This window comes from Scyliorhinus torazame, chromosome 6 (genome assembly GCF_047496885.1).
Source record: "Scyliorhinus torazame isolate Kashiwa2021f chromosome 6, sScyTor2.1, whole genome shotgun sequence".
In the NCBI taxonomy this organism is placed as follows: domain Eukaryota; kingdom Metazoa; phylum Chordata; class Chondrichthyes; order Carcharhiniformes; family Scyliorhinidae; genus Scyliorhinus; species Scyliorhinus torazame.
The window spans coordinates 48532283-48540685 of NC_092712.1; the positions used below are offsets into that span (position 1 = coordinate 48532283).

The 8403-nt window shown below is 53.9% G+C and overlaps 1 long non-coding RNA gene across 2 annotated transcripts in view; it reads right to left on the reverse strand.

Moving 5' to 3' along the window:
* Window positions 1-7152, reverse strand: part of LOC140425701 (uncharacterized) — a 150503-nt gene extending 143351 nt beyond the window's left edge. For both annotated transcript variants that reach the window (XR_011947930.1, XR_011947931.1), the window contains exon 1: window positions 7051-7152. This is a non-coding gene — a long non-coding RNA (uncharacterized lncRNA). The remainder of the gene's footprint in view (window positions 1-7050) is intronic.
* Between the last annotated feature and the right edge of the window lie 1251 nt (window positions 7153-8403).

An 8403-nucleotide genomic window follows, 5' to 3' on the forward strand; every position in this document is an offset into this window, starting at 1 on the left:
GACAAATACATGAATAGGATGGGAATAGAGGGATACAGACCCAGGAAGTGTAGAAGATTGTAGTTTAGTCGGGCAGCATGGTCGGCACGGGTTTGGAGGGCCGAAGGGCCTGTTCCTGTGCTGTACATTTCTTTGTTCTTTGTTGTTGTTGGAGCACTGTGTCCAGTACTGGGCACCATACTTGAGGAAGGATGTGAAGTCATTGGAGAGAGTACAGAGGAGATTCGCAAGAATTAGATAAACAACTGTAGGTATGAGGATAGATTGGAGTGGTTGGATCTTGTTTCCTTGGAGAAAACAAAGCTGAGAGGACACTTGGTGGAGTGTTCAAGACCATGAGGACAGGGTAAATAGTGAGAAACTGATCCCACTCAAGAGAGCATCAATAACGCGAGGGAACAGATTCAAAATAATAGGAAAAAGGAGTAAAAGAGATGTGAAGTAAATTTTTTCACACAGAGGGTGGTTGGAGCCTGGAACAAACCTCCTCAGAGGGTGGTGGAGGCAGGTTCAATCAAGGTATTCAAAGGGAATTGGATTACGATCTGTAAAGGAAGAATAGGCAAGGTTACCGGGATAAGGCAGGGGCGTGGGAATGGAACATAGCGCTCTTTCGGAGAGCCAGTGCACACTCAATGGGCCAAATGGCATCCTTCTGTACTGTAAAGATTCTGACATTGACTTCCGGGTGCGGCTATGCAGAGCTAGGTCGCATATTCGGTAGCTCCCGCTTGGAACGGACTTTTGGGCTCTTTTGCAGGGCCCCCACGGCATTAGTTTGACATTTCCCGGTGTGGCAAGAGGACTGCAACACTCCCCTGACGGTGTCCCCCAGGAGTGTTGTGCCTTTTGGCTGCCAGGCCCGGCAGAAGCAGTGGAAGATTTGGCTGCAACAGGATAAACAGGGCCCCTTCCAGCATGCAAGCGGGGGAAGGGCAAGCTTAAAGCTGCAAACTGACCTGAGGACCTTTATCAAAAGTGAATTCTAACAGCAGAGGGAACAACTGTGAAAAGATCTCACCAGGGCCACTGAAGAAGCGGGGACGAGGCTTCCGGTGGCGGCTATGGAGGAGTAGGTCACGCATTCGGCAGCTCCCGTCTGGAACGGACACTTAGACCTTTTTCAGGAGTTTCCACGGACATTTTGGGGCAGATTGGTGAAGCGAACACTGCCAAAAGGATTCCCTCTCGAGACTTTTGGGCTCTTTTCAGGGCCCCCAAGGGCACTTTTTCGACGTTTCCCGGTGTGGGAAGGAGTTAATAATAGTTCCCCGTCACTGTATGGCTTTAACTAGGAGCGGGGTGACAAAAAAAGGGGGTGGTGGACCAGAATAAGGGAGGGAAGAAGGACAAAATGGCGGTGGGCGGAGACCAGGCAGCGTGGAGGCAGTGGGCGGAGGAGCAACAGGAGGGTATCCAGCGCTGCCTCAGAGAGATTAAAAAGGACCTGATAGAGCCGATGAAGGCTTCTATTGATAAGCTGCTGGAGACACAGACGGCCCAGGGGGTGGCGATCCGAGAGGCTCAACAAAAGATCTCTGACAATGAGGACGAGATCTCAGCCCTGGCGGTAAAGGTGGAGGCGCACGAGGCGCTCCACAAGAAATGGCAGGAGTGGTTCGAACAGATGGAGAATCGGTCGAGGCGGAAGAATCTGCGGATTCTGGGCCTCCCGGAGGGGCTGGAGGGGCCGGATGTGGGGGCCTATGTGGTCACCATGTTAAACTCGCTGATGGGAGCGGGGTCCTTCCAGGGGCCCCTGGAGCTGGAAGGGGCCCATAGAGTGTTGGCGAGGAGGCCCAAGGCTAACGAGCCTCCGCGGGCGGTGCTGGTGCGGTTCCATCGGTTCGTCGATCGGGAGTGTGTGCTCAGGTGGGCCAAGAAGGAGAGGAGCAGCAGGTGGGAGAACGCGGAGGTTCGGATATATCAGGACTGGAGTGCAGAGGTGGCGAAGAGGAGGGCCGGGTACAATCGAGCGAACGCGGTGCTGCACAGGAAGGGGGTGAAGTTTGGCATGTTGCAGCCGGCGCGATTGTGGGTTACCTACAAGGACCGGCACCATTATTTTGAGTCTTCGGAGGAGGCGTGCGCCTTTGTTCAGGCCGAGAAGCTGGACACAGACTGAGGGTCGGGATGGGTGATTGGGGACTGCGGTGGATATGTTATGCCTATTTTTGGTTCGGGGGGGGTGCCTTTGCATTGTTTTGGGTTTCTTTTTCTCTGTGTTTTTCTCTTTCGGGTTGGGGAGGGTGGATGGGGCGGTTTGGGCACTGTTTTGGTTGGTGGCGGGGCCTGGTAGGTGGAGAGCGTGGGATTTTTTTCCCGCGCCGAAGACTGGGGGGGGCGGGACCAGGGCGGGGAAGCGAGGATTGTTTCCCGCGCTTAGAACGGAGGGGGAGAGCCTGTGAATGGGGAGCGGGAGAGGAGGGTGTGCCACACAATGGGAGGAGTCGAAGGGGGGGTCAGCAGGAGTCAGCTGACTTGCGGAAGTGCAATGGGGGGAGTAAACCAGCTAGGATGGGTCCTAGCCCGGGGGGGGGGGGGGTAGGGAATCGAGTTGCTGCTGCTAAGATCAAGGCCGGGATCGGGCTGGGTGTGGGGTGCGGGCGCGTGGCTGGCCGAGGAGGGGTCATGGCTAGTCGGCGGGGGAGGGGGGCGGGTAGCCCCCTAATCCGGCTGATAACCTGGAATGTAAGGGGACTGAATGGGCCGGTTAAGCGGGCCCGCGTGTTCGCGCACCTGAAGGGGCTCAAGGCGGATGTGGTTATGCTCCAGGAGACACACCTGAAGGTGGCAGACCAGTAAGGCTGAGGAAAGGGTGGGTAGGTCAGGTGTTTCACTCGGGGCTAGATGCCAAAAATCGAGGGGTGGCGATCTTGGTGGGAAAGAAGGTGTTATTCGAGGCGTCGAGCATTGTGGCAGATAATGGCGGTAGGTACATAATGGTAAGTGGTAAGTTGCAGGGAGAGAGGGTGGTACTGGTCAATGTGTATGCTCCGAACTGGGACGATGCGGGTTTTATGCGGCGTATGTTGGGTCGGATCCCAGACTTGGAAGTGGGCGGCCTGATAATGGGGGGAGACTTTAACACGGTGTTGGATCCTGCACTGGATCGCTCCAGGTCTAGGACGGGTAGGAAGCCGGCGGCGGCTAGACTGTTGAGGGGATTTATGGACCAAATGGGAGGGGTGGACCCTTGGAGATTTGCAAGGCCGGGGGCTAGGGAATTTTCATTCTTCTCACATGTCCATAAGGCTTATTCTCAAATCGACTTTTTCATTTTGAGTAGGGCGCTGATAGCGAGAGTAGAGGATACCGAGTATTCGGCAATAGCCATTTCGGACCACGCCCCGCATTGGGTGAACTTGGAGATGAGGGAGGAGAGGGACCAGCGCCCGCTGTGGCGCTTGAAGGTGGGGCTGTTGGCGGACGAGGAGGTGAGCGAGCGGGTCCAAGGAAGTATAGAGAGGTACTTGGAGACCAACGATAACGGGGAGGTCCGAGTGGGGATGGTATGGGAGGCACTGAAGGCGGTGGTGAGGAGAGAGCTGATCTCCATCAGGGCCCACAAGGAGCGGGGGGAGAGGGAGAGGCTGGTGGGGGAGATGGTGAGGGTAGACAGGAGGTATGCGGAAGAACCTGAGGAAGGATTGTTGAGGAAGAGGCGCAGCCTCCAGGCCGAATTCGACCTGGTGACCACCAGGAAGGCGGAGGTGCAGTGAAGGAAGGCCCAGGGGGCGGTCTACGAGTATGGGGAAAAGGCAAGCCGGATGCTGGCGCATCAGCTTCGGAAGCGGGATGCAGCTAGGGAGATCGGGGGAGTTAAGGACAGGGGAGGGAGCGTGGTGCGGAGTGGGGTTGGCATCAATGGGGTCTTCAGGGACTTCATAGAATCATAGAATCATAGAAGTTTACAGCATGGAAACAGGCCCTTCGGCCCAACCAGTCCATGCCGCCCAGTTTTTACCATTAAGCTAGTCCCAGTTGCCCGCACTTGACTTCTACGAGGAATTGTACCGATCCGAGCCCCCACGGGAGAAGGGAGGGATGGGCCGTTTCTTGGACCAATTGAGGTTTCCAAAGGTGGAAGAGGGACTGGTGGCGGGACTGGGGGCTCCGATTGGGCTGGAGGAGCTGATCAAAGGGATAGGAAGCATGCAGGCGGGGAAGGCACCGGAGCCGGACGGTTTCCCGGTCGAGTTCTATAAAAAATATATGGACCTGTTGGGCCCGCTGTTAGTTAGGACTTTTAATGAGGCAAGGGAGTGGGGGGCTTTACCCCCGACGATGTCCCGGGCACTGATCGCCTTGATCCTGAAGCGGGACAAGGATCCCCTGCAATGTGGGTCTTACAGACCGATTTCCTTGCTAAATGTAGATGCCAAGGTGCTGGCGAAGGTCTTAGCCACGAGGATTGAGGATTGTGTGCCGCAGATCATCCATGAAGACCAGACGGGGTTTGTGAAGGGGAGACAGTTGAACGCAAATGTGCGGAGGCTTTTGAACGGTATCATGATGCCGGCGAGGGAGGGGGAGGCGGAGATAGTGGTGGCGATGGACGCTGAGAAAGCCTTCGATAGGGAAGAGTGGGGGTACCTGTAGGAGGTGCTGAAGAGGTTTGGGTTTGGGGAGGGGTTTGTCAGGTGGGTTATGCTGTTGTACGAGGTCCCGATGGCGAGTGTGGCCACAAATAGGAGGAGGTCCGAGTACTTTCGGTTGCACCGAGGGACGAAACAGGGGTGTCCCCTGTCCCCCCTGCTCTTCGCACTGGAGATTGAACCCCTGGCTATGACACTGAGAGAGTCGAGGAACTGGAGGGGGTTGGTGCGGGGTGGGGAGGAGCATAGGGTGTTGCTTTATGCGGACGACCTGCTGCTGTATGTGGCGGACCCGGTGGGAGGAATGCCAGAGGTAATGAGGATGCTTAGGGAATTCGGGGACTTTTCGGGGTACAAGCTCAATATGGGGAAGTGCGAGCTGTTCGTAGTTCAGTTAGGGGACCAGGAGAGGGGGACTGGCGAGCTCCCACTAAAAAGGGCGGAGAGGAGTTTCAGATATTTGGGGGTCCAGGTGGCCAGGAGCTGGGGGGCCCTGAATAGGGTTAACTTTACAAGGCTGGTGGAGCAAATGGAGGAGGAGTTCAAGAGGTGGGACGCGTTGCCGCTGTCCCTGGCGGGTAGGGTGCAGTCAATTAAAATGACGGTGCTCCCAAGGTTTTTGTTCCTGTTCCAGTGCCTCCCCGTGTTTATCCCGAAGGCTTTTTTCAGGCGGGTTAACAGGAGTATAATGGGGTTTGTGTGGGCACGAGGGACTCAGAGGGTGAGAAGGGTGTTCCTGGAGCGGAGTAGAGATAGGGGGGGGGCTGGCGCTGCCCAACCTCTGTGGGTACTACTGGGCCGCCAATGCGACAATGGTGCGCAAGTGGGTGATGGAGGGGGAGGGGGCTGCATGGAAGAGGCTGGAGACGGCGTCCTGTGTGGGTACGAGTCTGGGGGCGCTGGCAACGGCACCGCTGCCACTCCCTCCAAGGAGGTATACCACCAGCCCGGTGGCGGTGGCGGCCTTCAAAATGTGGGGGCAGTGGAGGCGGCATCGGGGGGAAGTTAGGGCCTCGGCGTGGACCCCATTACGGGGGAACCACCGGTTCGCCCCAGGAAAAACAGGTGGAGGGTTTTCGGGGTGGCACAGGGCAGGCATACGAAAGCTGGGGGACCTGTTTGTGGACGGGAAGTTCGCGAGCTTGGGTGAGCTGGAGGAGAAGTACGGGCTCCCCCCGGGGAACACCTTCAGGTACTTACGGGTTAGGGCGTTTGCCAGACGGCAGGTGGTGGAATTCCCACGGCTACTGCCACACACAGTACAGGCCAGGGTGCTCTCGGGGGGGGGGGGGGGGGGGGTGGGAGTGGGGGAGATCTCGGAAACTTACCAGGTGATGCAGGAGGAGGAGGAGGCCTCGGTGGTGGAGTTGAAAGGTAAGTGGGGGGAGGAGTTGGGAGAGGAGATCGAAGAGGGGATGTGGGCAGATGCCCTAGGGAGGGTGAACTCTTGCTCTTCATGCGCGAGGCTCAGCCTCATACAGTTTAAGGTGCTGCACAGGGCACACATGACCAGGACAAGGATGAGCAGGTTCTTTGGGGGTGAGGACAGGTGTGTTAGGTGCTCAGGGAGCCCAGCAAATCACACCCATATGTTCTGGGCATGCCCAGCGCTGGAGGAATTTTGGAAGGGCGTAGCGAGGACGGTGTTGAGGGTGGTAGGGTCCAGGGTCAAACCGGGCTGGGGGCTCGCAATATTTGGGGTGGCAGAGGAGCCGGGAGTGCAGGAGACGAAAGAGGCCAGAATTCTGGCCTTTGCGTCCCTGGTAGCCCGGCGAAGGATTCTCCTTCAGTGGAAAGATACGAAGCCCCCAAGCGTGGAATCCTGGATCAGCGATATGGCGGGGTTCATTAAATTGGAGAGGGTGAAATTCGCCTTGAGAGGGTCGGTACAAGGGTTCTTTAGGCGGTGGCAACCGTTCTTAGACTTCCTGGCAGAACGCTAGACATTGGTCAATGGCAGCAGCAGCTCAGGGGGTGAGGGGGGGTGGGGGGGGGGGGGGTTACTTTATTTTTGTTTATGTTATTTACACTGGAGGGTCTGAGGGGGTGTATACACCTGTTGTGTTAAGTTGGGGTGTTAATGTTAATTTATTATTTATGTATGGGGGGGGAGGGGTTTGGGGGGGTTGCTTTTTTAGATTGTGTTTTGTACTTAACCCTGTTGGGTTCTTTTTTCTTTCTCATTTTGTTGTTGATCTTTTCTGAAAATCTTCAATAAAAATTATTTTAAAAAAAAGATTCTGACATTCTGTGAATGTGTCTTCATCCGTCATACACATACATATTAAGTAAGCCACAGTTCCAGATGACCATAGGCTGCTTTCCGCTTTGAGTGTGGAGAACTGATGAGTGGTGATTAAAGTGAGGATCACCACACCTCAGGCGAGGGGCAGGGTTGAGAAAGTTCATGTATAACCTCAGCCGGTATACACACACACATATATATATATACCTTAGATGTAGGGTTGTTGGATGTTAATCAGCAGCATATTCATCCTTCCTCAGCTTCAGGATTCTTAATCCTAATATAGTGCCCTCTACTGAAACTAGACAGAAAGAAAAATAACTTTTATTTACCATGCACCTTATCATATTCTCACAATTTCCCAATTTATTGTGAATGGTCCAGTTGTGAAGTGTCTTCACTGTTCCTATCATGACATCAAATCTGTGTACAGCAAGGTCTTAAAAATGTGATCAATGGGCAGTTCATCTGTTTTGGTCATCCTGGGTGCAATTTTAACTTAACCCCATCATCGTGCACCAGAAGGGATAACATGGAAAGTCTGACTTTACTCTACATTGACTGATGTTAGGAGGATATGTGAACGGTATTTTACCTCGATTTGATTTGATTTATTATTGTCACATGTATTAGTATACAGTGAAAAGTATTGTTTCTTGCATGCTGTACAAACAATGCATATCATCCATAGGGAAGGAAGGAGAGACTGCAGAATATAATGTTACAGTTATAGCAAGGTGTAGAGAAAAGGTCAACTTAATACGAGGTAGGTCCATTCAAAGGTCTGATGGCAGCAGGGAAGAAGCTGTTCTTGAGTCGGTTGGTACGTGACCTCAAACTTCGGTATATTTTTCCTGACGGAAGGAGGTGGAAAAGAGTATGTCCGGGCTGAATGGGGTCCTTAATGATGCTGGCTGCCTTTCCGAGGCAGTGGGAATTGTAGACAGAGTCAATGGATGGGAGGCTGGTTTGCGTGATGGATTGAGCTACATTCACGACCTTTTGTAGTTTCCTGCGGTCTTAGGCAGGCAGGCTCCATACCAAGCTGTGATACAACCAGAAAGAATGCTTTCTATGGTGCATCTGGAGAAGTTGGTGAGAGTCTAGGTGACATGCCAAATTTCCTCAGTCTTCTGAGAAAGTAGAGTCGTTGGTGCTTTCTTAACTATAGTGTCGGCATGGGGGGACCAGGACAGACTGTTGGTGATCTGTACACCTAAAAACTTGAAGCTCTCGACCCTTTCTACTTCGTTCCCATTAATGTAGACAGGGGCATGTTCTCCACTACGCTTCCTGAAGTCGATGACAATCTCCTTCGTGTTGTTGACATTGAGGGAGAGATTATTATCATCGCACCAGTTCACCAGATTCTCTATCTCATTCCTGTACTCTGTCTCGTCATTGTTTGAAATCCCACCCACTACTGTGGTGTCATCAGCAAATTTGAAAATCGAGTTGGAGGGAAAGTTGGCCACACAGTCATAGTATAGACAAGGAGTATAGTAGGGGGCTGAGGACACAGCCTTGTGGGACACCGGTGTTGAGGATGATCGTGGAGGA